Genomic DNA, 27,452 nt, shown 5'->3' with positions numbered 1-27,452 from the left:
GCTGAGTGGTGCTGCTGACACACTTGAAAGATAGGATGCCACTCAGAGAGACCTGGAAAAGCTCTAGAAATGGCCACACAGGAATCTCATAAAGTTTAACAAGGCCAAGTGCGAGGTTCTGCACCTGGGTTGGGGCAACCCTGATGTTAGTCCAGGCTGGGGGATGAGCTGATCAAGAGCAGCCCTACAGGGAAGGACTTGGGAATGCTGGTGGACGAGAGGTTGGACGTGACTCAGCAATGTGCATTCAGAGCCCAGAAAGCTAAATGTGTCCTGGGCTGCATCCAAAGCAGCCTGGGCAGCAGGGAGAGAGAGGAGATTCTGCTTCACCCCTCTGCTCTGCTTTGGTGAGACCCCACCTGGAGCATTTCTTCCAGCTCCGGGGTCCCCAGCACAGGAAGGACATCGACGTGTTGGAGCACATTCAGAGGAGGCTACCAAGCTGATTAGAAGGGTGGAACAACTCTCCTAGGTGGAAAGGATCAGAAAATTGGGATTGTTTGGCCTGGAAAAGAGAAGGCTTTGGGGTGACCTTCTAGTATCCAAAGGGAGCCTACAAGAAAGATACAGATTATTTTAAAGGCGATGTAGTGATCAAGGACAAGAGGGAATGGATTCAAACTAAAAGAGTGTGGGTTTAGATTAGATATTAGGAAGAAATTCCTTACTGTGAGGATGCTGAGGTACTGGAAGGTGTTGCTCAGAGAAGTTGTGGATGCCCCATACCTGGTAGTATTCAAGGTCAGGCTGGGGCTTTGAGCAACCTGGTTTAGTGGAAGCTGTCCCTGCCCATGGCAAGGGATTTGGAATGAGGTGTTCTTGAAGGTCTCTTCCAATTTGGGTCATTCCATGATTCTACAATATAGATAGCTGTTCAAATATGGAGAAACAAAAAGAGAAAATTTTTACATGTGTAAACTCTGTCTTTCCTGAAGATGAACAAATTAGTCAAAGGGATAGTTTTGGCCTACCTGTGGTGGGAGATTTCTAGGTCTGATTCTGCCTTAATTAAAACTCCTTTCCTGTTGCACTGGCAAGGTCCGTTCAGTGTCTCCCCAGAGCAGTGTGAATATGTGCAAGATGTTAGTATTTTTCTGAGAGAAAACCATTATAGGCCACAAACCCCATGAGGCAGATTTTTTTCTCTTTTCCCTGAGGTACCTATCCCAACCATACTTCATTGTAACATAAATAGTATTAATAATTTTATTCATTTAAATGGGGAATGGTTTCTCAAAAGGGGAAAGTGAAAGAGGCAGAATCAGAAGAGAAAATGAAGGTTCCACTTTGATACTAACAAGACTGATTTTTGAGTGTCATGCAACTGTGTATCCCCATATGATACCTGTGGTTAATGTGGTGACTTTATTTTGTACGAGAAATCATACTGACTTCAAATGGCAGCTAATAGTGTGAATAGTCCCTATAATGTTTATAACATCTAGTCAATTTTAATACAAGCTTTAGTTATAAATTATGCTACAATATTAGGATCTATATAGGAAGCACTATTTTTTTTCGTGATCCAGGTGACTGCTAATTGCTGCATTCTGCAGTAATAATAGTTTTAATTTGCTCATGGTCATACTAAATCATAAAGGGGACATTGATGGCCAGCTATGGCAGCTTGGTATGACAGAAGATAATTAATATGATGATGTCAAAAGGATCAAGACTCCATCATGTCCAGTGGTAGGTGACAAAATGAAACTGAGCAGACTCACACACCTGAAGTTCAGCACACTGAAATGATAAATAAAGTGTTATTGACTAATTGAGATTAATCCCAGGTTCTGAGCAACAGGACTGTATTTGTTGTGGTCAGCTTATACATCCCCAGTAAAGCATCGTGTGCAGGTCAGCTGTGCTGCATGGTTATTGTAGTGGCCTGCCATCTAGCTAGGTGATGCTGTATGAGGTTACTGTTGACTAAGGAAATGTGGCTGGAAGCTGTGGCCACCTGGGCTTTTCTAGGAATGGTCAAACACAGGGTCTAAGGTTGAATAAAAGAATTTGCCATCCTCTCTCTGTGGGAAATAAAATGTGCTTGAAAGTTGACAGAAAAGAGGTACTGAATGAAGGGCATTTGTGGAGGTAGCTACAGTATGAGAATACAAGTTTTAAAAATATGCCCAGAGCAGTTGTAGTAGCCTAAATCATGAGACAGCATGAGAACCACCTATATCCCTGAATTTCTGCTTGAGTGCTTCATGGTGTCAGCTTGCATTAAAAATGGTACTCTTTCATACAAAAGGATATTAGTGTGACTTTGTGTTGGAATCTCACAGGAGACAGTGCAGAAACCTCACCCTAAATCCCTGTATCCATCTTATAGGATGGAGCCCCTCTCTCAGACACTGAGAGTCTCAGAAGAAGTTGAGTGGACATATGTGGGGTTTATTAGCTGTATAAAGCCACATATGAACTCTGTAGATTAAATTAGCTCTGTCATATCACTAGATAATCTCAGCAGAGTGAGCGTCCCTCAGTGCAGCACCCTGCTCTGAAGGAGGATCCCATTCAAACCTGGATACCACAGCCCAAGATGAGTTCCAGTAATGATTTTGTTAAAAGCAAAATCACAACAGGAGCCTTGTAATAATGTTCTGTCTAATTCTACTGCTGTAGCCCTTCCTTACAGACCCAGGGGTCCTTTAAGTCATGGTGCCACACAGGGAGCTCAAATTGAGCTGCATCAGGAAGTGGCCATAGGGAGATTTTCAAAGTATGGCATGAGAGTAAGTTGTGCATCATTGCTGCCTCTTCTAGGGATCCTCTAAAGCAATATTTCTGAAAGATATAATTTTTCCCCTTTTAAGTGGGATTTAACATAGTCCTAAAGATGAAAATTCATCTGTCAGTGTAGTTTTTATATTTTTTATTTTCTTTTTCATTTTTAAGCTGTTATCCAGCTATTGCACTTATCCTAGACTCATTCTAGACACCTGAAAGTCCACGACTTTCTGAGTGCAGAATTCTCCATATGTTTAATAATTCAAAGATATTGCAGAGCTTCCAACAAGTGCAGTGAATTCAGGGGACAAGATGCAAAATTTGGGACCAGCCTCAGCACAAAAGTATCATAACTTGTTTATGCAACTGATGAAAACAGGATGAGACCTTTTTTCTGGTGAGCTGGGGCAGAGCTTTGAGCCAAAGGGTGCTGTGCTGGTAGGTAGGAGAGGAAAGTGTGTGTAAGAGTTTCCTACTTCTCAACAGGGTGTCTGTAACACTGGAATAGGTACCAGAATTAAAAGGAGATTATTAATCTTGTAGGTCTCTTCCTGGAATTTCTCTGTTGCTCAAATTTGTCCCCTAACTGAAATAATTTTGTGAATTCAACATGGGTGAAACAACAGTTTTGGTATACGGATTGCACACTGAAGAAAATTCCCCTGCTTGTGCACCTGAATAATTGGCATATCCTGCTCCAAGGAGAGCCAATCAATGGAGCAGAGCAACATTACAGAATAAGCTGCTTTGCCTGGAAGGAGTGGGAAAGGAGTGGTATGATAAAGAGATTGCTTGAAGGCTGAAGCTCTTGGACTTTAGCTACCAGATAGATCTTGTTTCACAGGGGAAATATGGCAAAGATATTGATTTCTGTGAGATCCACAGTCTACTTAAAAGACAGGACACAATATATCTTTGAGATTTAGATGTTATGGATGCATTATTTACATAGTTTATGGCTATAAAAATGGATGCAAATGAACATTTTTTCCTCTTCCATTTCCTATAAAGCAAATTGATGGAAAACCTGTAGAGATAATTTGGTGTTATTATCTAGGTACATCCTTCCTTGAAAAACAAGCTGTCTTGAAGAGAGAAAGACTCTTGAAAGTGATCCATTCATGGCTCTTTTCATCTCATCTAGTTTTGTATCATTTCAGTTGCCCAAACCTAAACCACAGTCTCTTAACAATTCAAACAATACAACCTCTAATATGTTGGTATACTTACAGGTTAAGACTATGATTTCTTTCACAACTGACATTTGTATTGGGTCTGTGAAAATTCTCCCACTTTCTCTTTAGAGCGAAGGCAATAAAAACCACCCTGATGAGAGGTGTTTATGGGAGGTTTAACTATTTTACTATTAAAATAGTTTATGATACAACAATAATATCAGGTGATTGCCCTTTTTGATCTGAAGATGGTAGCAAAACCCATTTATTTTCTAGATATTTATTTTCTGACACTCAAAAAAAAAAAATCTAGCATTTGAATAGAGCTGTTGCTTTATTCCTGGCTATTGCTCACTTTTCTCTTCCAGAATTGGACCTTCCCTTGGAAAGGTGCTTAAGTGATTTTAGGGCATAGAATAGACTATTTCAGTGGGGAATAGCCTACAGTGATCATACAGTCCAACTGCCTGACCAATTCAGGGCTGACCAAAAGTCAGAGCTTGCTGTTAAGGGCACTGACAGACTGGGGGCATCAACCTCCTCTCTAGGGAGCCTTTTCAAGTGTTTGATCATTCTCCAAGGAGAGAAATGCTTCCTAATGATAATTCTAAACTTCTCCTGGTGCAGCTGTGGACCATTTCCTTGTGTCCTGTCCCTGGACATCAGGAAGGAGTGATCAGCACCTCCTTCTGTGAACTGGACAAGCCCAAAATCCTTAGCTGCTCCTCATGAAACATTCTTCCAAACCTCTCCCCACCTTTGTTGCCCTCCTCTGGACACATTCAAAGCCCTTCAAATCCTTCTAAAATTGTGGGGCCCAGGACAGCACCCAGTAGGAGTGGTTTATGTCACATAAAGGCATGTTTTAAAATTTGGGTGATACCTAAACAAAAGCATATGTGTAACTGCACAAAGAAATGAGGCATTGGTTTCTAAATCACTGATTTAAAAACACTGTCCTTCTGCATTCCAGCACAGCCATTTTTCAGTTGTTGGAGATAAGTTGGAAGAGGAAGGAATTGTAGCTACACAAAGCATTGGGGTGAGAGGCAGGAAAGCTGGAGAGAATCTGGCCACCATCAGAAAAGGGTGTTTCCCACTGTGGGATAAGTGGGTAAAGGACACGAGGTCCCTCCTAAAGAAAGGAAGATTAAAAAAACTAGGAAAGTACATGAAATAGGATATTTTAAGACATAAATGAAAAATATTTTAAGGATTAAGAAATTATCATTTAAAGAACAGTTAACTAAGTAAGGTGTTGTGTGCACTCTGGTGCTAAGGTTGTTCCAAGTGTAGGAAGGAGTTTATTAGTTTTGCAGAGGCCCAGACAGGATCACTTTTCTAATTCTTATTGCTTTGATTTCTGATGCTTTACTATTTTTTTTAATGAATCCCAAACAAAATGTAAAGTAACCCAAAACAACAACACAACCAAATGTTTGTAACTGCATTTCAGGCACAAGTTCTTATACAGCAGAAGGTAATTAGTAGTCTGTTAATCATGAGATTGTCTTCATTAAGGGGTATCTGACTCCCCTTGAACCTAGTAAGTTTTAGGTGCCTAAATTCCTTTGAGATACCCAAGGGGAGGTGAAATTTAGGTTCAGTGCCTCTGTCTCCAAGACCTTTTCCTCTCTGGGACATAGTAAAATTTAGAGGCTATTAACCTAAGAGCTCCCTAGTTCAGGAACCAAGGAGGAGCTGGGAAACCTCATACCCACTTGACCTAGAAGGGTTATATAAATAATTATCAGATTTAAGCCAAGAAATATTGATGTCTCCCTCTATTTTTGTGTTTCTCACTCCTTTCTTTTAGGTTTTGGCTTAAAGAAGACACCCTAAGATTAATATTTTGCTGTCTGGTTGGGGCAGGTTGAGAAAACCATAGTATGCCTCTGTGCTGAACCAGATCCACACTTCACCTGGAGGATTATGTTCAAGGAAGGGGCATAGTGCAGCTTTCTGCTTCTTTTGTCCTCCTTTCCCTTTGTACTTGGGGCTAAGACTCTGAAGCACAAGGTATAATAGATACCTGCTCTGAGCTAAACTACAGATAGTGAAAAAAAGATGCATTAAGTTGTTGCAAAAGCAGAAAAGATGATGTTAAGAGCTGTCACCCTGGGAAAAAACAAAAAGTTTGTCTTATGAAACTTTACACCGTGCAGTGTTTCAGTATATAATCTGGCAAGTAATCTTCCAGTGAAATGTAAACCAGAAATTGTCCTTGTCTCACAGAGATATGTGCTAAGAAAGAGACTCAGGGCCTTGCACCAAGGCAGGGGTGGCTGGGGAGGATCATCTGAAAGCTCAGAAGACAAGTGAGTAATGCAGAGCAATGCCCATCACCAGGGACCCTTGGCACTAAACCAGCCCAAAAATCTTACTTACTTTTCTAAAAGGCTGACAGTTATGTTAGTGAGTCTCTGTTTGGAGAGGAGATTCCTGGGGGCTTCTTCTGTAAATTCAGAGAACATTCAGCCTCTTGTTATACTTTGTTTTGTGGGTTTGGAAAGCACTGAATTATGTGTCTTTTAAAAACAAACAAATGAGTAAAACTGGCAATTCCTTGTTTTTTTTTTTTTTCCCTTAAATTCATAAAATGCTTTGTTTTGCTTTGTTTCTTAATAGCTGCCTACAGCAATTCAATAGATGAAGTTGAATTCTTTTTCACAGAAAATAGTGTGCAACTATTGTAAATTTGGGTGGTGGTGATGACTAGACTCTTGTGTGGATTTCACTTAGTTCTGGCTGCATGAGGGATTGTTGTCATACGTGAAAGATATCCAGAGGGAGAAAGGATTAATTTTTGTCCTGAAAGAATATGGGAAGGTGGATTAAAACTGAGTTTTTGTTCCTGATGCTAAGACCAATTTTCAGATTGCCTTTTGCAGGTTTACACAAGCCAGATGCTTCATCCAGGAGTCAGCATGTCTTTCTTGTAATTTCTATATTGTCTTTGGTTAAAATTAAAATAGGATTCAGCTGGAGATGTGACCTAAGCTATACTGCTCAACTAACCAGAGTGAGCAGAGTTCAGGTTACTCCTGGGAACCCCTCTGCTCTGAATATAGAGTTTGAAACCTTACCTCAGTATTGGGCTTTATCTAAATGTAGACTGTAGTGGCTGTTTGTTTTGAGGTGACCTGTGCCTGGTTTCCTGATCATACCTGTGCTGCCCAGGTTTTGGACTGGTTCCTCTTTGGGTTTGGCTCTTTGTGACCACTCACATCACCCATGTGATGACACACAGCCCTCACACAGGGCTCCTCCAGGATGGGCTCCTCCTCTGCTTGCCCCAGTGTAAGGGAACAGAGGGTCTTCACCAGTTCTAAAGAAAGTGCTCACACCTCCCACACAGAGCCCCTGCCATGTCCACCCCCTGCAGAGGGTGAGAGATGGAGGATGCAGCACCAATTGTGAGAGCAGGCAGGGGAATAGAGCAGCAGAGTTACTTGCATCCTGCTAACCAGGATTTTTTTTTTTTTTTTTTTTTTTTAATATATTAAAGGAAGAGTTTCATTTTGCAAAATGCAGGTCTCTGTTCAATGTGACCAGGAGCAAATTTATCTTGTTAGCACTTATTTACAACTGACAATTCTCAATTAGCATTTGAGCCTAGATTCTCATTTCTATAAATCCCTAATGAGAGTATAAATTACTAACGAAAGAGCTAAATCTCAGGGCCAAAGTCTTACTTCATTAACACACTAATGTAAATCTGAAGTGTTCTTGCTCTTCTGAGCAGAGTAACTTCACAAGAACACTGGTGTAAGTGAAATGAGAAAGAATTCTCAAGGCTTTTATAGTGGGCAGCATGAAGTGGTATTATTCTGTTTCATTTTCAAATTCTGTCTCTAAAGGAAAATGTCTCCAATGTTTCTGTAGTGTTGTGTTCAAACTCATTTGTCTGACTTGTCTGACTTCTCTGACTTCAGACTGTTTGATTCCTTTAAATATAATTTTTCTTTTTACACCTGCTGCTCAGTGAATAAAGACTGTGTGGAACCCTAAAATATTTGCCACCTTTTGGTGCAATCAGTAAGAATTTTTTTTAAAATTTTAAGTACTATTCAATTTCCAGTGACATAGGGCTCACAGGAAATAGCTAACAATTTAAATTTCAGAAATAATAGGAATGATTCAATTTTTGATAAATGCTTAAATTTCTCATTATCAAGCTAATCTGTGATAATATCAATAGGCTGCTGTAGACCTAATGGTAAAGTCACTGTATTCTTGATTTGAACACCTAATAAGAGTAATAATATTTGGTCAGATGTGGGTTTTTTTACCCCTTGTAACCACTAGAAATAGAGCCATGTTCAAATGGTCTTTTAGGAAAGATTTTTAGAAAAGGTATTTTGGGAAATCTTTCCTAAGAAGTAATGTGTGTCCTATCAGTGTCAATGATGTTGACTTTGACATAAATATCAAAAAATTCAGTCAAATGTGAGCTAAAAACTCCATGAAGCATCTTCACATGCAATTCAATGTGTTTGATGATCAAAATTTAAAAGACTGTAAGTTACAGCAAGAGTTTTATTTGAAGGCCAAACAGCAATAAAATGTGGATTATAATTTTCTCTGCTATGTTTGTAAGCTTTTTTCTTAATGATCTCCTGATCTCCAGGCTCCTTAATGAGCCTGTTCAAAGGGTTTCTTGAAAAGTATTAGGTAATTAATCAGAAATCCTAACCAATATTAAATGGATGAAAAATTATAAAGAAAAAATGTTATATTTATGAAGAAATTCATCTAGTATTATTGTTTTGAGTCAATAATAAAAATTTTACTATTTCAAGTTAGAAAAGTTCACACATGTGTTTAATAAAGGAGAAAAGCCTACTAAATATCAAAATACTGGCATGATTACAGTAAAAATTATTCTATAGCTTTTTTTATCATGGTTTATATGGGGATTCTGAACTATGAGTTTCTTAAGAGTATTAGCACTCTACCTTGTAGAATATTGTACAATACAAATGATTGTGCTGGATTGGAGGCAATAGAAAAGTAGGAAAATGTAAATAGATGCTTTGACTATGCTGAAATGAGAGGCACACCATTTTAGATCATAGGATCTCTTGTCATCCTGGGGAAAAAAAGGAGGAAAAACTTGACAAATTCGAGCAGAAGTTGCATGTATTTACCATGTAACACAAAGCTTTAGTACACCAATCATAACCTGGTTTTCTTGTCCTCAGGAAGCAGTGAAGCAAGTAGAGTTGGTAAAGGAAGTTATGCTTAGCAGAAAACTTTCTCGTGGAATACTTAAGATGAGACTGGTCATGTAAGTGATAGTTTTTGAAGCCTTTGCTGTGGCCTCAGGTAAGTTTGGACTGTTTGTGTAAGGGCTCTCTGTGAGCTTATGAAGCGATGTGCCAGCTTTCCCTCAGAACAGCACAAAATATTTCTTTCAAACCTCTCCATGCCTGGAGATAAAACATGAATTTTGTGTCACATAGGTGGGAAAGGCAGTTCAGAATTAGGCATTCTGAATCCTACATGGCACAGTTCATAAATGGCTGGTTTTAGTCTAAAAACAGAGTTGTCATCTCGCTAATATACCAATACGTAAACAAAAAAATGGTGTTGTGCAAAAATGGAAGAACAAATATAAAACATTTTGTAACAGCTTACTATATTTCTTGTAAATACTTCTTTTTAGGTGACATACTAAAATAATCGTAAGTAGAAGTGTAGCAATATTTGTGATCACAGTGATATTGGAATATAAATGAGGACTGGAATTGATTCTCAAGTCTAATGTTTGCCAAGAATTTGTGTTTTAGGGGTGTATGTGTGTGTGTATGTGTGTGTTTTTTGTTGTGGTTTTTTTTTGTTTGATTTATGTTTGGTTTTGAGGTTTTCTTGTGGAAATACACTCTGTTCAACACATTATTGTTTTGTGATTATCAAAATTCAGACAGATTTGAAAACTGAATAAAGTTGTTGCATGGTGCCTGACATCTATTTTAGTTTATAAATATAACAAGGTTTCAAAAGAAAAAATAATAAATGCAATTCTGGTCTTTTCTAGTTAAGAGACAAAACCAAATTGTAAACAACAGAACAAAATAAGAGCAATTTTAAGAAATATCCAGAAGAAAAATCCAGTCAGTAAAACTATATGTAATTTGGTGTACTGTATGTAGATTTTACAGGGGGCCTTTTTAGAGTTTACAGTTTTTTATATAGCATAAGTAAATAGATGAGGAAGGATTTCTGTCAGATACTGTTGTGACAGGCTTTAGTTTAAATCCTTAAGACAGATAGATAGAAGCAGATTAACTGGCCTTAGCTATTTCATGTTCCCTGTCTGAATGGAAAAATGGTTTCATGTTGAGCTTGCATGTCCCAGCACCCTGAAGTTGTAATGTATTTTCTGCCTTTTCATGCAACTTGTTTAACATTTGCTTAACCTATTTATTCAAATGAGGCTGGGCATTTGTTTATTCCTTATCAAATGAAGTGGGACAGCTCCAGGACAAGAGATGGTATCAGCAGAAACACTCTAGGGCTTCATTTTTTGGTTGTGGTGATAAGATAGCAGTTAGAAAAGAAAATATCAATGCTGTAAATATGCTTATGAAGTAATTTTTTAGCCAAACTTTGGATAACTTTTGTTCTATTTCTTAACATGTAATATACTTAAAACGTTGCAAGAAAGGAAATATTCAACAATCAACCTTAAACATAAATCAAACTCCCATCCTCAACCATTAAACAAAACAACTAGCTCAACTCTGGGAGCATCTAACTCAATCAAATAACAAATACACCTAAGAGTAAGGCTTCTAGGTGGACTATGATTAGAGTTTAATTCGAGCACTCCAAAGATAAAGCCCCAAATAATCTATCCTGACTGGCAGTTGTTTGGGTTACCTTGAGTAAAGGACTGTATGTAGTACTCCTTCTAACGGGGTGGCTACACATGGAGGCTCTGTCCATTGCCCATTCTTACTTCCTTTCTCCTGCTCTTTTCCACATTGATTTCTCTTTCACCCTGTGGTCATCACTGTGATTTATATAGACAAAACCTGTACCAAACCAGTAACAGTCTTAAATCACAGCTGATACTTGGTTCTGTCCTCGTTCTTCAGGCATCTTCTGTCGCTTATTGTGATCTGCTTTAAGGATTAAGTGCCCAGACTTGCCCTTGGATCTACCCAGCACAGTCCCACCACATCAGTAGGTCACACAGTTATGTCCTGGGATGGCTGTGGAAGATAAGTGCAGAACACCTCTTTATTGACCCTGGGGAAAAATCTGTCCATGTAGTCACAGTAGCTTCCCATGTGATTTTTGCTTTGGAATGTTTACCACAAAATCTATGCTTAAGTGTCCCGAGTGAGTGAAATGTGATTTTAAATATCAGAGGGAGAGTACTCCCTTAGAAATTACCTGCTAACCCTATAGCAGTAAGTAGTCTCACATAAACACGCTAATCTCCAGAGAGCACAAGAGGAAAAGATGTCTTAAAAATTATGGTGATTTAATTTTATTTTGCCCTAGAATGACATTCTCCTGAGTATTTGTGAAAATGAAGATGAATATGCAAGGCTACATTTGGTTGATTTCGCGCCAGATGGCCAGTTGCAGAGGCTGAACTAAGCTGAACTGATTGATTCGTTTTTGCCATATTGCATGCTGGCGTTTACCAGAGTTCACATCATTCAAATACTAACATTTTTGGTGATTTCTCTCTTTATTTATTTTTTTACTTTTTATTTTTATAATTTTCTTGGGATGACCTCTGCTTTCATAATGGAGTCTCCCTGCTTTCTTTTCTGCCCCAGACTTTAAGGGTATCAGTCTTTTCCCTTCCATAGTGTTATTTGGGTGGATTTGGTTTTCCTGGTCTTTTGAGGTTTTTTCTTTCTTTCTTTTTTTTTTTTTTTTTTCTTAAAAAACTTTAATAAACTGCTCACAGAGAGAGGGAAGGAAGGAAATACAGAGGGCAACTATGCACTATGGTATTTTTTTTTCTCCCCAGAGCCTTAGCTTTCTCTTGCACTTCTAATTCATTATATGTGAACAAAGAATACAGCATCTTGCATTAAAATGGAATTCTTCAAATTCCATGGTTTCAATTCACCTGCTATTTTAGGGACTGTAGAGCAAATAATTTAAATTCCCAATGTACTAACTTTCCTTCTTCCTAATGGAGATATTCCATTAAAAGCGAATGGAATTTATATCAATAGTTACATTGAAATTACACCAGAAACTTTGGGAAATTAACAAATTAACAGGGAAATTTTTTTCAGTATGTTTCGAGACATTTTTTAAATATACATATATATAAAATAAGGAATACATAGGGAGTGGCATACCATGTGTGGATGTGCGCATATGGATCTTATAAATCAGAATAGGTGTATTTTAGGGGAAGATTTAAAAGGCTTAATGAACATGGGTTTTCCTATTAAGTTCTTTGGGCCTTAGAGAGATTTCAGTAAAGTTTCAGGAAAAATAATATCTGAATATATACTAAGAAATAAATAAAAGGACAGCAGTCATTTGGCAGAAGAAGATCTGCGCTTGTGAACCGAGTCTTCCTTTCTACTCAGTTTCAGCCATAATTCTTGAGTGTAATGTCAGGATCCACCTCTTTGTTAGGCCAAGTAATTTGCAAAGCACAGTTCCTCACTGATTTCCTTTGTTAAATAATGAAGACTTTGTAGGGCCAGAAGTGTGATAAGATATTTTCCTAATGGTCAGCCCTACAGGAGAAGTTTGGATCAAAATATAGGTCAAAAAAACAGGAAGAGATGGCAAAGCCCTGTATTGACAGAAATCAGTAAAGATTTTACTGTGCACTTCAGAGGTGCTGTAGTTTTTCAGAGAGGAGTATGGGGTATTTTTGTTATGCAGGACTGAACCTACAGATAGAGCCATCAGCTTAATCTCTGATATGTTGAAAAATCCAACCAATGCTTTATGGGGCAGCTGACCTGCATGACTGACACATGCTCATGTGGAGCTAAGAATCCTCCAAACTCAAAGCAGATATTTGTGTTGACTGGCTGCCATAAGCCAGATGATTTCTTCAAGAGCTATGTCTGGGGAGAGTAGAGGTATCCTCTGTTCTCCAATTCTACTTCATTGCAGCTCTGGTGGGCAATCCCCATCAAAATTTGCTTTACCTGCTCAGTGAAACCATGCATGTTTCTCCACAGCACTGGGCGAGGCAGGAGAGTTCCTTATGCTGGGTTTCACACTTCTGCTCTGAAATGCTGGATTTTCGTGGCCCCACCAGAGCTCAGACACAGGCACGTCCTGCAATAGGCACCCACTAATGGGGGTGACAAAAGGGGAGGGGATTTCAAAGGACATGCACATATAGAAAAGATGATATAAAAATATTTTAAAACTTTCTAAAGCACTATGGATTTACTCTCCAAACCCAAAATATTCTCTGAACTTTTTCAATTTGGCAAGGTGTTTTGCCAGCTGGCACAGTGAAAATGGTATGGCACTAAAGTTTGCCATCTACCTCACCTCAAGAATCACCTGCCACTTGCTCTCAAAAAAATGCACAGTGGGATTGATGCAAACCTCAACTTTTCTTGAGAAATCATGGCACATCTTTGTCACCTATAACAGTTCTGTGCATCAAACAGAGCAGTCAGAAGCCCAGCCAATAGGATTGAGAAGGATTAAAAAGGGTGAACCTACAGTACTTTATTGACCTAGGTCCTCACATTAACCTGATCTGATCCTTTAATTACTATGAATAGAATAGGGCTTAAAGTCCTACTTAATAACACCCCATGCTTTTTGTTCTATAAAGAGCTTTCCTATTCATGTGGCCTCTTCTTTTCAGATTTACAGATTTGTAGCAAGAAGGAATGCATGGTTTTTTTCTGACACTCCAGGGGAGAAAGCTACCTAATGTGCATGTGTGGGATACTGGAAAGCATAACAGCAACTTTTCTGTTTTGGAAAAGTTATTTATCAATCAATCAATCCTCATTCATGTTATTTGCCAGGGAAAGGTGTAAGGAGAAAAGGCAACCAAAACATAAGATCCTATTTTTATAAAGGTAGTAGAAGGAGCTTAGCATAGTTTCTAAGCTAATCAGAACTGTAATCACATCAGATGCACACTTTTCTCCCTTGCCATGAACATTTACCTCCTCCCCACAGGTTCTCCTCAGAGAATCAGCATGTTCTCATAACCTAGGCAGACTAATATATACACACGTGATCATACATATGGGTGATATATGGTACTCTAATTAATAACTGCTATTTTCTTTGCATTCAGGAAAGCAGCTGCAGCCCACTGATAAGATACTTTATGAGAATAAAATCAAAGCTGAACATTAATAATCATAGTTTGTTGTGATCAAGAACAGTGAGACAATAATTTTATTTCCTGAGACTGAATTGAAATATGAGTGGGCTAAAAATGACAAGAGGATACAGGTTGTGATTGGGAGCCCAAGACATTGTGCTAAGAGCATTATGAAAAGCAGGAACAGTGTCCCTAATTGTTACATGAACATATTGTGCCTAGCATCTTGTGTGAATCCACCCTGAGGCCAGGTTTAGGGTACAATCCAAATTTGGTTTTCAGTTAAAGATGGAATGAGTGGCAAAAGAGAAGTAGAGGGTTTAGGGAGTTTTAAGGGAGAGGAAGAGGAAAAGGAGAAGGAAAAAGAAGAATCTGGCAAAAATGGGTGGAGGTAGTGGAAAGAATCGAAACAAAATAATTTCCTTCTCTTTCTGTCATTGCCTCCAGTACGAGTTGCCTGAGCACACAATCCTTTGACTGTTGTAATTATAAAAAGATTATAGTTGTGTACTGAATTTGGAAGAGAGGGAGCGCTGCAGATATTTTACCATTTGGAAGTTTTTCTGCTTATTAAGGAACAGCCATTTCAGCACTATTTTAAGGCTAAAACTTGATTAACATGCAGCAGTGAAACTGGTCTAATTTTATTTTACTAAATTTACTGTAAATAACATGTTAGCAAAATAAATACTGAAAGAATATGGTATCTGACAGGGAAGGCATACTTGAAGTGTCTTGCTGTAATTCCTTAGCTTTCCCAAGACAGGTATTGTTAGGAGCCAGTCTGATTAGTCTGTCGAAGGCACGCTGCTGCCTCTTTCTCCCCCACCTTCCACCCTCTTGAAGACAGAACAGTCTTTACTGTGCTTTTAAGGAATGAGGATTTAAATTGAAGCAAACTGTGACAGTGCCAAAGCATGCCTATTATTGACAAGTTATATGAAAATGATGGCTTTAATTCATAACCCACAGACAGACAGACAGACAGGCACACAGATGTATATAATCCCTGCTTTAGCATTATAGTCTTTCTGTCTATTGCTACTCTATACAGCTGTTATCTCTAAAGAACATTTATTAGAAGTGAAATATTGTATGTTCCTGTAGCCTCCTTTCTTGATTGTGTTCCCAGGGCCTTGTTGGGCAATTGATTACACTGTGCACAATCCCGCTGCTTTAGGTATTAATGACAAAACCCCCATTGTCTTCGGGATTTAGGGTCTTTATGATTTTTTTGAAGTTCATTATATTTTGCAAGCAACTGAGTTTAAAATCCCTGATTGGAAAGACTTACCCCTCACATCTTCCTGTGAAATGTTTTACCTTTAGAATGAAAAAGCATTTGGAAACTGTAGAATGGTTTTGATCTGCGGGATTAAAAGAAATCAGTGCTGAAAATGGATTCACATCATTTTCTTTTTGGGTACATGATTCTTGGGGGGAGGAGGAGGAGGAGGAGAGTAAAAAATAACAGCTGATTTAATATAAGTGGGCTGAATTCCCTCTCCTGGTGGGTCTTTCAAACCTCCAGTTTCTGTTCTTGCCATTGCTCTGTGAATATCCCCCTCCCCTTTTTGTTAAAAGGCATTTACTATGAAAGCCTACAAAAGCAGCTTTCAATCTGATTAAGCTGCTGCTGTAAAAAAATACAAAAATAGGGATACATTTGGGTCAGTATCACCCTGCTATTCATCTGCCTTAATTTGCCTAGGCTGCTTACTAAGGATGCTGCACAAGAGCATGGAAGCCTCCTGCAGTCATTAGGGGCTCCCCAAAATATCATTTATGAAATTCCAAGGTACAACAATTACCATAGCTCAAAAACAAGCTGTCAGAAGGCTCTGAGCAGCTTGACACAGCTGTGGGCTCACTATTGCAGGTACCATTTTTCCAGCCTGACCTGGAGCGAGCTGTTGCTTGAGGGATGCAGAAGGAATGGTTGTCTCCTGAAAACCCCATCGCTGGTGATGTCTCTCTCTCTCTCTGTGTTCTCCCTTGTGCAGAGGTGGAGTCCATTGCATTCAGTGCGTCCACTTCCAGATGTTGCTCACTGACTGACCCTCAGTCCAGGCCAACCAATCCCCACCTTAATCTACCTACCAGCAGAAAGGGTGCAGAACAGGTGTTTCTGATAGGCTTTTGAGGGAGGTTCAGTACCTGAAAACCTTCTCTGGTGTTGGCTTTTTTCAGCATCAGCATCTGTATCTCTCACTTGCCCATTTACAGAAATACATACAATATTTCTCACTAGCAGATCTGTGTGAAATATTTGTGCAGCAATTTACAAAGGTGTTGTGATAACACATGCAAACATTTTAACTGTGTAGGACTGAAAAATAAGTTTGAACTGGAACAGTGATTTGTTTCTACGCTTGAAAGAATTTTGTAACCCTTCTTAATATTTTTTTTCTTTAGTACACAACAATGTTGAAATGTAATCTTTATTACTAAATGAATGAATGAGTGGTGTTGCTTAAGGCACAGACTAAAAAACTATTTTCCCATGAAGCCCAAATATTGTTGCTGTTGCAGTTGTCCGGTTGTTTTATTAGCTCTGAACAATGTTGGACTACTCTCAAAATCAAATAATCTCTATAAAGTGTCTTCCCTCGGTAGCGTCTTTGATAATGGAGAATAGATTCTAAAAACACAATAAAAACATAAAAGTGAATATTATCATAGCTGCTTTCAAAAACTAGAAAAAAATCCAAACAAGTAAAAAGGAGACAGAATGCATAAAAAGAAAAAGAAGAAAAGATACTAAATGTAAGTTTTTTGCAATTTTGTGTATGTGTTTATGATTTACTTTGCTAACAGCTATGTTAAGTACAGCATAGGATTTGGTGGCAATTTCGGTGCCAGCTGCATACTTTTTATTTCTGAGGAGAAAGAGAGAGAATTAATCAAAAAATACAATTTATTTTTTTACTTATTATTTGAATTATGAAAAAAAATCATTTTTTTTTTCCCCTAATGCCCATCAGTTGCCATCAAACATATATAAAAGGAAAACGGTCGTTTTAAATATGGCAATTGTTCTTTATATCCTTCTTGTTAGCTAGGCATCTTATGATCTCTGAGGAGCAGAAGTGGCCCAGGAGACAAAAGCATCTTTGCAGCGTGTGTGCGTTGCGGCGCGAGCATGCATGCGCGCGTGTCTGCCTGCACACGCACAGATATGCATGTGCGCCAGGCAAAGACCTCCACGGGTTTGTAACTGCACAGCAAACACCCGTGGCTGTCTTCTGAGTTTTGAAAGCAGAAAATATGAATGCTGGCCCCAGAATGTCAGAACATTACAGCTCTTTTGCAGTGTAAGTGGAAGATGTATTTCTTTAATTATGATCTTTTATACCAGTGACTTTTACATGAAGCAACATTCAGATGTTTTATGTTTCACATTTATTTAAACAATCATTGTGTCTCTCAAAATATTTTCCCTGAAACCTTATGTACAAGTAATAAAATTCTTGTATTGGAGCAGGTTCATCTGATAATAGCAATAAAAGGTTGTCTGATTATGCCAAAATGCTATTGAAGAAAGGAGCTTTTATTAACTGACTTTGAACGAAATCCATAACATCCATGAGATTTCCCCCTTCCAAATTGACCAAAAGTTTCATTAGAGAACAGAAACCTTTTTTAAAAGCATACATGGTAGAGCATAAAATACATTTAAATTGAAGCTAGGGAACAAATGATAACCATTAAAATTCTTTGCCAGAAATTCTGCTCTTCACTCTGCCCCCTGCCACCTCCCTCCCGTGTTAGCATCTTGATGCAGCATCTATATGCTAACACTTCAGGCAATTCTCTCTCCTCTTTTAAGTAGTGTGAGAGGTAACCTCAGTTCAGAGAATGTCCTAAGAGACAGGTTTAATGCTACTGGATGCCATACTTATGTCTTTTCTTCTTCTGTCTTTGTACAGGTCAGCAGTAGCTAGGTTCTGCCACCCACATTAGATTTTGAAACGCTACTCCCGGTGATTTTGATGCACATTTCACCTCAGGAAAATATTTGTTCCGGAAACAATTTTGCCTGGCATGTTTCTGTACAGGAGCAAAGAAATGAGTGTTAGTTATGTTCCTGTGGAAGCAAGGTTTTTCATCCCCTTTTGCAAAGGCAGTTACCATGTAGCTGTGGCAGTAACTTTTCTCCCTCTTTGGCTGTCTGCAGGATGACAGGTCAGCTGTGGGCAGAGTTTTGTGCAGCTCCCTGCTTGCCAAACATTTTGCTTTTGGTGGGAGCGTTTTGTCTCAGACTGGACTCAGCCTTTGTAAAGGATAACCTCAGCAGGAAGAAGGAACACATAGGGGAATGTTCTTCACTTCTTTTCCTTTTGGCTCAGTCCCATTTCTACCTCTTGGAAGGGAATCTAGCTTCTCACTTCAGACCTTCACAGGACTTCCCTGCGCCTGGCCTGAGAAGGAATACTGGGTACTTCTGGAAAATTTTCTCAGGGCCACCACTCTGACCTATTTGCCATTGTGGACAGCAGATTTTCCAAGCAATGCTGCTCGTAGTTCTCAGCTTATTTTTTTCCCAAATATTTTTAGCACTTCAATACATTTCTATTTTGAAAGATCTTACTGGAAAACATGAAAATAAGTGATTGTGGTTTTTTGCTTAAAAACAAACCCCAAAAGCCTTATTACCACCGCAGCAGGTTTTATACAAATATTTTGGTCAAAGCATTCAAACACCTAACATTCTACCCTTTAGCAAACAACATCCTTTTCCTATAGAACAAAATAAAAAGATTCAGCCATAAAAACCCCCACAATGACCCTATTAATTAGGGCAATTCGTATTTAAAAACAATCAAACAAATTCAAACACCAAAACTTTGGTTTCAGCCTGTGGTGGCTAAAAATAAGGCCACTATGGAGAGAGTGTTTTGAATGAGGTAGTAAAAATGGTTGTGTCTGGCTAGAACAGAAAACTTTGAAAACTGATTTATTTTAATTATTACAGTTATATAAATCACAAACAGCTATCTTACAATTGGCAAAAAATGAGATTGGAGGAAGAATTTTGCAAACCTGACATTTTAAATTCTGGGCTATCCATTTCATATGATTCTGACTGTACTTAAATCCCAATTTCTCAATAAATTCAACAAAATATCGGATTTTGTAAATGACATGTAATAAAACATGAATTCTGAGTACCTGCTGCAAAGGGAATTTATTTTAGGGAACTGGATTATTTTGATAAAAAAAAAGCTGTTTTCAGCAGGGAAATAGTTGTTGTCTGTTACTCAAAAATATATTTACTTTAAGAAAACTTATTTTCTGTTACATAATAAAATTTCTTCAATTTTGAGGCTTTCTACCCTGCTCTGAAAATATTTTGTTCACTTCTGTTAGATTTAATACAGGCACAAAGAGTAACATTTTTATATATTTCCCTTGCAGTAATTTCCTGGGCCTTATTCTGTAGCTTTTGGGTATACTTTCAGCAATAAATAAAAGCTTCTGAAATGGACATTGTTTAAAAAAACCCTAAATGACAATATGGTAAAAGAATTCATAGACTATTTGATCTGCCTGAATTTGTTTAGATACCACTGAATCCCCACTATAAATGCAAACAGTAGAGGCCACACTTGTTTTTACCAGATAAAAGTTTACCTGACACTCAGGATCTAAGCTTGTCTTTGATGCTGCAGAATTGCTCTATTTGGAGAAAGGATTGTAGCCATTGAAGGGTTAAAGTCAATTTTGAATTTGAGTTAATCCATATGCTAATCTATTTTAAATATCCCTGCATAACTACCATCATATTTTTAGCAGCGCAGTTTGTTGTTCCAGTTACCAGCTATTTTTGATGACACAACAAAATAGGACAGAATTCAGTTCTAATGTTTATTTTGGCCTCTAACTTTAAAAAGAGCAAAATACCCCCTTGTCCAAGGATATTTTTGATTTTAATGGTCTATACCTGCCCTCTGCAATCATCCAATTATTGTAAGCAGTGTGATGGGCCCAGGGTATTAGTGCTGAGAACATTCCTGCTGTCCCTTGGGTTAGGGATTGTTTTGCAATGATCACCTGTCCTGATTTGAAGATTGCATGACAAGACACTATTAAAGTAAGGGCAAGGAATTCAATTTCTTGATGTCATTTTGCCTGGCCTGGTTTTGAAAATAGGTCACTGTATGCTATCTGGATTTGTATATTATAACAGCACCTGCTAGCATTTTTGTAGTGAAGGGTCTAACCCTGTTTTCATTATGAACCCCTATTTTCAGGAGTTTATAGACTGTAACTTGATTATAGAAGGAAGTTTATATCAAAATGTTGCCATGCAAAGTCTCTTCTAAGGAACATGGTTTTTACCCTGCAAATCTCACTAGATACATGTTCAGCCGTTTCTGCCAGAGTGAAAAAGGAAAATGTATTTGAAGCTACAATTTGGTATTGATAGTAGATTCCTTTAGAATAAAAGACAGCATGCCATGTCCTTTAATTAAAATGATACTTGAAAGAGCTGTGTTTCTGATGCAAGTCTTAATAGGAATCTCAGTAAGTATAGGTTATAAACATTGGTGACTGGGCATGTATATTTTAATTATGCAAATCCACAGTAATAAATGCCCTTATATAATGGAAGGATTTAACAGGGTCAAAAACTGATTGTTTGAAAAGGTTGGTAAATAAATCATATGGATCTGAATGTCGAGTTTATGTTTATCTACTCATTTACACCACTTTTTCCCATAATGTGGAATTGTTTCTGAGGGAGCCAGCATCACTCTGTGGCCTAATATTTTAAAGCGTGAATAGATTCTTGCTTACACAACTGAATCAGCACAGCTGTGCAAATGTGTGTATTTAACACTGATTAAATGCTTCCACTTATACATTAAGAAAACCAAACCAAAGTGCCTTACCACCACAAAGTGTAGGCTTTTGCTGAATAGCTGTGGAGGTGCGTTTCATCACCTGCCATACCCTTCCTAACATGTTTTACTTTTGTTTTTTAATAAGATCAGGAGCAGCCAGGCAGCCACAGAGAAAAATGGAACTTCTTCTCAAACAAAGATAATGAAATATGCTTGAGGAACATGAAAGGATAGTCTGAAGACTGCCTATGTAAGGAAATTCAGGGTTAATGCCGCGTTACTTAATTTTGAAGTCAACCTCATTGCATCTGTTTATTGCAGGGGTCTTCAAATGGAGCAGTTGCACAAGGATGTGTTGGAGGATGCTGCAGCAGCCGGCACTGCTCAGCCCAGTGCCAAACTTTCAGATGGTTAAATGTAAAACTTCCAAATATCTTTTGGAGGGAGAGGTGTAAGGGAGAGGAAGAGTAGGAGTACGGTCCTTGCCAGCATCACTGGGGGTGGCTGTGTTGTGGGGTTCAAGGCAGCACAAAAGAGACAGGCACCCCAGTACCCAGGGCTGTGTCTCATTTTGCCTAGATATCAAGATTCCTAGAGGAAATTTTTTTTTACTTAGTCCTCGAAATACCCACTGTTAAACCAAAATCCCCCATCCTTTGCAGAGCCAACAGTTTGCTACTTAAATGGGTTTAGACTTCATTTTAATGGAAGTGAAACATAGTCGACGGAGGCAAATTAAAACCATATAATTTTGTAATCTTAGTTTAGCTATAATTGCGGCAATAAAACAGTGGAAAGAATAATTGGGGAACATATGTTTGTGAGTGACATTATCTAGGTGACTTCCCTTTTACGGCGCTGCGCTGCTGTCCTATTTGTCTCCCCCTCCCTATGCATTGGAATGACAAACCTGCGAGCCTGGAGTTAATGCTGATTGCGGCAGCTGCTTACACACCGAGTCGCCATGGCAACCGGGGACGTTGCCACGCAACCGTATTCTTTTAGGGACAGGGAAAATGCCCAAAGGCTTACTAAAAATACATGGAAGAGAGGGGAAAGAAAAAAAATCTTAAATTTTCTTACTGCTGTTAATGGATATAAGGGACCGTGCTTCTGCTTGAAAGCAGAGGTCGGACAAATAAAAACCCAGCCCTGACCTTTCCAAAATTGCTTGCCGTTGCTTGAAATCTCCAGCTTTATTGACAAAGATGGCTTTTGATCGATTGTAAAATTGGTAGCTAACACGCAGCAGCCCTCGCAGCCTGCAAGATGCAGCGCCTGCCCATTGCTATTCCGGAGGGGTTGAAGGTCAGCCGAGAGCCATCAATGCCGTATTGATCAGCAGAGCTGAAAAATGCCCGTGTTTCCAGCTCCTCGCGCAGTGGGGCTGCGGTCCCAGCCTCCAGCACACTCTGCCGCCTCGGCATGCTGCCGAGAGAGCCGTCCTCCCAGCAAAAGTGACATCACTTCACTCAGCTCAGCTGTTTCTGCACTTTTCTATAAATAGCTAGATAAAAAATTGAAGGCTGCTTTTGGAGAATTTAAGCAGCCAATCTTCTCGTCGTCAGCAGACGAGACAGGCTGATTTTTTTTTTTTTTTTTTTACCCTACTAATATTGCGCTGCAAATTCTTCCTCCTAATATTTGGAGCTTGACACCGAATAACCAAAAATTTTGAATGGTATGCGTGTCTGCATTCAGAATTGTGCCGGAATGGATACTTAATTCATCATTCATCACCTCTCTAGCTGTTAAAACGTGACCAGGTAGTAGTGAGGGATGGAGTGAGGAGGAAGGGTCGGTGCTGCCACACGAGGTGCGCAGGCCTGGCATGTTGCTGATGTGGCACATTTGCTGAGCTCAGTATCACCCCTGCCTACAGAATTCCCCATGTGCCAGACTCTTGGTTGCCCCCCCGAACGAAACACACCATGAACTGGAGTCAGAGTTACACCAGGGCTCTTGTTGGCTGTAATTGGCGAGACAAAGTACTTGAAGGAAGCAATTAGAAATGCAAACAAAAGCACTGTTAATAAGCACACTTCCTATTTTTCCTTGATTCCCATTTTGCAGCTCTATTTCTTAATTAACTCTCTGCGATAGCTGATGAAAGGAAAACATCATCCGCCTGGTCTGTAAATAACCTCTTACTTGATAGTATTTTTTTAGGAACAGGAGCATTTAAAAGCTGCAAAACACAAAACAAAGTATTGAAACCGTCTGGATAAAAAAGTGCATTCTGCAAGTTTTATGAAATTCTGGAGATTGTGTCATTTCTTTTGGGAAAAGTAAAGGAAAATACACTTGTAAACATAAATAACAACCACTTGAAGAAAAACATGTCTTCCTCAGACTCAATTTATAGGTAGCCATTATGGCTTTGCTTATCACGCCTTTGCTGTCCTGGGTTGCATTCCCAGTAGGAAACAAGCAGGGAAGGAGAGTCTCACAGAGCCCGTGAGCCTCTCTCAGATCTTCAGCATTCCTGAGGACAAGTGTCGGCTCAGCACCACACAGGGTTGAACCTCAACTGTCCCCACCCTTGTTGATTTGAACAGGGAACTGAAACTGCTTGGCAACAAAAAAGATGAAAGTACTTGTTTTTCAGACAAGTTAATGGCACTAGAAATAGAAACCTGACAGTTCTTTGAAGGTGGTGAAGAAGGGACCTGCAGTTTTTCTCTCTCCTAGTGCAGTGCAAATTGCAGTGTGGAGAGTACTGCAAAGTGAAGCGCTATGGCCTGTGTAGTATGAGGGATTAGAGCAGGGAACTCTAATAGCTCATGCTGCCCTCAATATATGCAAATGTCCCTTAGCAGTGGAAGTGCGAATGAATTGCAAAAATGTATGTGCAATTATTGATGTATGGGACTTCAAAATGTGTTTTCTTTCTCTACAGAAACTGATCTATAAATGATTCTGAATGTAAAATTCACAGTTTACTCTAGGGATGTAGATCAGTGAGGCTTGTGTTCTTAAATATCTTTTGAGTATCTGGGTGCACGTGATCCAAAACCAAGCTGCAGCCGTTTATTGAAATATTTTTGAAAACTGAAACACAAGAATTTTCTCCTCAGCATGAGGAAGAACTTCCTTAAGTTGAGAGTGGCAGAACACTGGAACAGGCTGCCTAGGCAGACCATGAAGTCTCCCTCTCTGGAGACATTCAGATCCCCCCTGGAGATGTTCCTGTGCAACTTACCTGAGATGACCCTGCCTTGATGGGGGAATGGACTAAATAATCTCCAGAGCTGCCTTCCAGCCCAAACAGTTCTGTGATTCTGTAATGTTTGGTCTTCTGGAATGGTCAATACTGATGTTTCAAATGGAACAATGAGATAAATCCAATCTACCTTCTCTGCAAAGTGAGCAAAGTAGTATTTGGCCCACTGGTTGAGTGGAATGAAAATAAAACAGGCTAGAAGATTTTTCCTCATATCATTCATTTCACAGAAAACTAGAGGTTGAAGGATGGATTTAAATTTTGCCCAGATACTTGTTAAAAATTTATACAACTTCCAGAAGGACTACTAGAGAAGTATTGTCACAATAGAACAGCACAACCCCAAAACCAACAACAGTTAAAATTATTTACTAGGATTGTATTCTAAAAGAGAGCTGCACTTTTGTTTTAAAATTTTATTTAGCTTTGCATATAAATGGATGTTAAAGCCTTGCTGGTTTTTCCAGCAACGTGTTTATTTTTCAATGAGGTTCACATTTTGCCTTTATCATTATAACCATAAGACATTATAAATAGCACATTTCTATAAATGTACTTCTTCCACTTTGAAATAAAGCACACATAATTGGCATTTTTGGGGTTTTGTTGATCAAGTTAGCATCCTTCCTACTTAAAAAATTGTCTGCTTGGTAAAGGCAGAATAGAGAGGGCTGGAAAGAAAGGCTTTCCTGCATTCCTAAGCCCAACATCATCTTGTCCTGTTAGTCAATGCAGCTGGTATGTGCTGAATACTGAAAAGCTGGACAACTGGTTTTATTATCTTTGCCTGGTCTCAAGCCAACCCCCTTCTGGGGACAACGGTCTTGACTCTGCATTCTGTGACCTTTTCAAAATCTCATATTGAAAATATGAGTGGATTAGCCAAATTTGTGAATCACAGTCCTGCTCACTAAGTCAATAAGAGCTTGCTTGCTAATTTCAATGGAAGCAGGAGCAAAACCGATGTCAGACTGTGCTCCAACAAAACTCCATTTGACTTTCTGTCAGGATAAAATGAATTTCCATTATTTTTACTGTCCTTTTGTGTCTTTTTATTAACAGATGAACAAGGAACTTTACTGAATTTTCAGAATCCTTTCTCAAGAAAAGTTAATAGGCCTATCACTTTTATTTCTGAGCACACAAACATCACCTGGGTAGAACCTCCTCTCAGTCCACTGCTGGTTGAAGGAAAAAATGACTTATAGTGTGGGTTAACACTGGTTGAGTGTTTGCTGGTATGATAAAATCTGATATTCATCTCGGGAAGAGAGGAGGAGTGCCCCAGGGAGCAATTCCCCAGACAATCCTGAACTCATGTAAGAGCCTTGAAAACACTGCTGGACTCTGTGTTTTCCCTCTCCCTCCATGGCAAGGAAGGGAAAGAAATAGCCCCTTAAAAGAAAAGGTTTGAGAAGCTGTGGCCTAAAACACAGTATGACACTATTTGGAAGGACAAGGGGATTCCTTCTCTTGTCTGTAGTGTCCTCCTTGACTTTATTCTTTAAGGCTTTTTTTTTTTTTTTGGTCTGGTTTCCTCTTGCCACTCTAGTAACTGGACTTTGAGGATTTCTTCAACATTAGAGGCTGGCTGAATAGAAACAGGGTGTACTTGTTTGTGCACATACGCACACAGGGATATCATCAAACACAATTCTTTATGTTTACTAGTGGAACTATAGACAGAGCAGCTACCTTATTATTAAATATCTATTTAGTATCTTACAACTAAAAACAATAGCCTGAGCAAGGCTGATTTTTAAAATATTTTTGAATGAGATGAAACCTTTCATAAAGAAATCCTTCTTTATCATTTTATGTGTTTGTGTCAAAATATCTCAGGGCACAAAGCCCAGCAGAAAGCCAACTTAGAAAAAAAATAATCTATGTAAGTGCTTTCATGACAGCGAACCATTAAATCTCCCGAGTAATGTAGGGAAGAGCTGGATCATGCATAGCTTGCTCTTTACCCAGGATGCACTGTTGCCTGCAAGATTCTGAATAAAAAGACACACCTGCTAGCTAGCTGATAACACTCTGGGGTCATTTCATTGAAGAAACTGTCAGCCAGGAGGTATTTAAATAAAGCCACTGATGAATTCATGACCCGCACTAGTGAGACTAAAAAAAAAGGTGTTAAAGCAGAAAGAGAATGCAGATAAATGGACATTTCTTTGTACTGCAACAAAACTTCCCCGTGTAAATCAACTGAATGGGAAAGAATGGTGAGAGAATGCATTTCTCCATACCGTGGTGGGGAAGTGAGATGGTACAGCTGCACATCTGGCTACCAGCCAAAGCAGTCGTGTGCCATGCTTGTTTGCCTACTAGTGCTGCTCAGATTGGCAAATGCCCATGCAGTTTGAAGAGGGCAGGCGCAGGACTGGATGGCTGCCAGTAAGTGTGCGGGACTGATGCCACTGCTGGACGCCATAGCCTGGTAGGAATGAGGAGTACAAAGGCATTCAATAATCTGAATGTCCCTTTGCTTCAAGAGAGTGGTGCCAGGCAGCATTTAATGAGAGATTGCTTTGTTACAAAGTCCTCGACATCAAGTGGGCTGGTGAGCTCATTAACCTGACTGCAGCAAATAAAAAAGGCACACTCAGAAGACTCCCATGATAGCATACTCAATAGTGTAAGAGTCCTTTTGCTTCCTTTATGGTGATCCATTAGCAAGCAGCAGTGTAAACACCATAAAGCAAGCCAGTTTTCTGATTGTTCAACTAAAGTCTGTTTTCCCTTGGGGATTATGCCACCAGTTGATGCAGAGACATCCCCCCCACCCCTCCCCGTTATCTGTTACATAATGATCTTCCCAGCAATGAGGGACTTCCCCACATTCCTTATTCCTACAACAGCAGCTAAGGAAACTACTGACAAGTCACATCTCTAAAACACGAAGGGCGATGATTTAGGGCGCATCAGAAAACAAATAAACCACAAAGTGATGCCAAGGGGAATGGAAAATATTATTATGCTTATGTTTATACTATTTCAGTTAGAACTTATGAAAGTGGTACATATCTTTCTGTGTCGCCTTTGTTCCTGTTTACACAGGGCTCTGTATGTGTAGGAGAGGCAGCCCACCTTACTTGCCTCAGTTCTCTGCATTTTCCACAAATGCTCTTTGCCCTCAGGAAAATGCATTATAAAATAGCACTTCCACA

This window comes from Haemorhous mexicanus, chromosome 1 (assembly GCF_027477595.1).
Source record: "Haemorhous mexicanus isolate bHaeMex1 chromosome 1, bHaeMex1.pri, whole genome shotgun sequence".
NCBI lineage: Eukaryota > Metazoa > Chordata > Aves > Passeriformes > Fringillidae > Haemorhous > Haemorhous mexicanus.
This window is presented reverse-complemented; position numbering follows the sequence as displayed.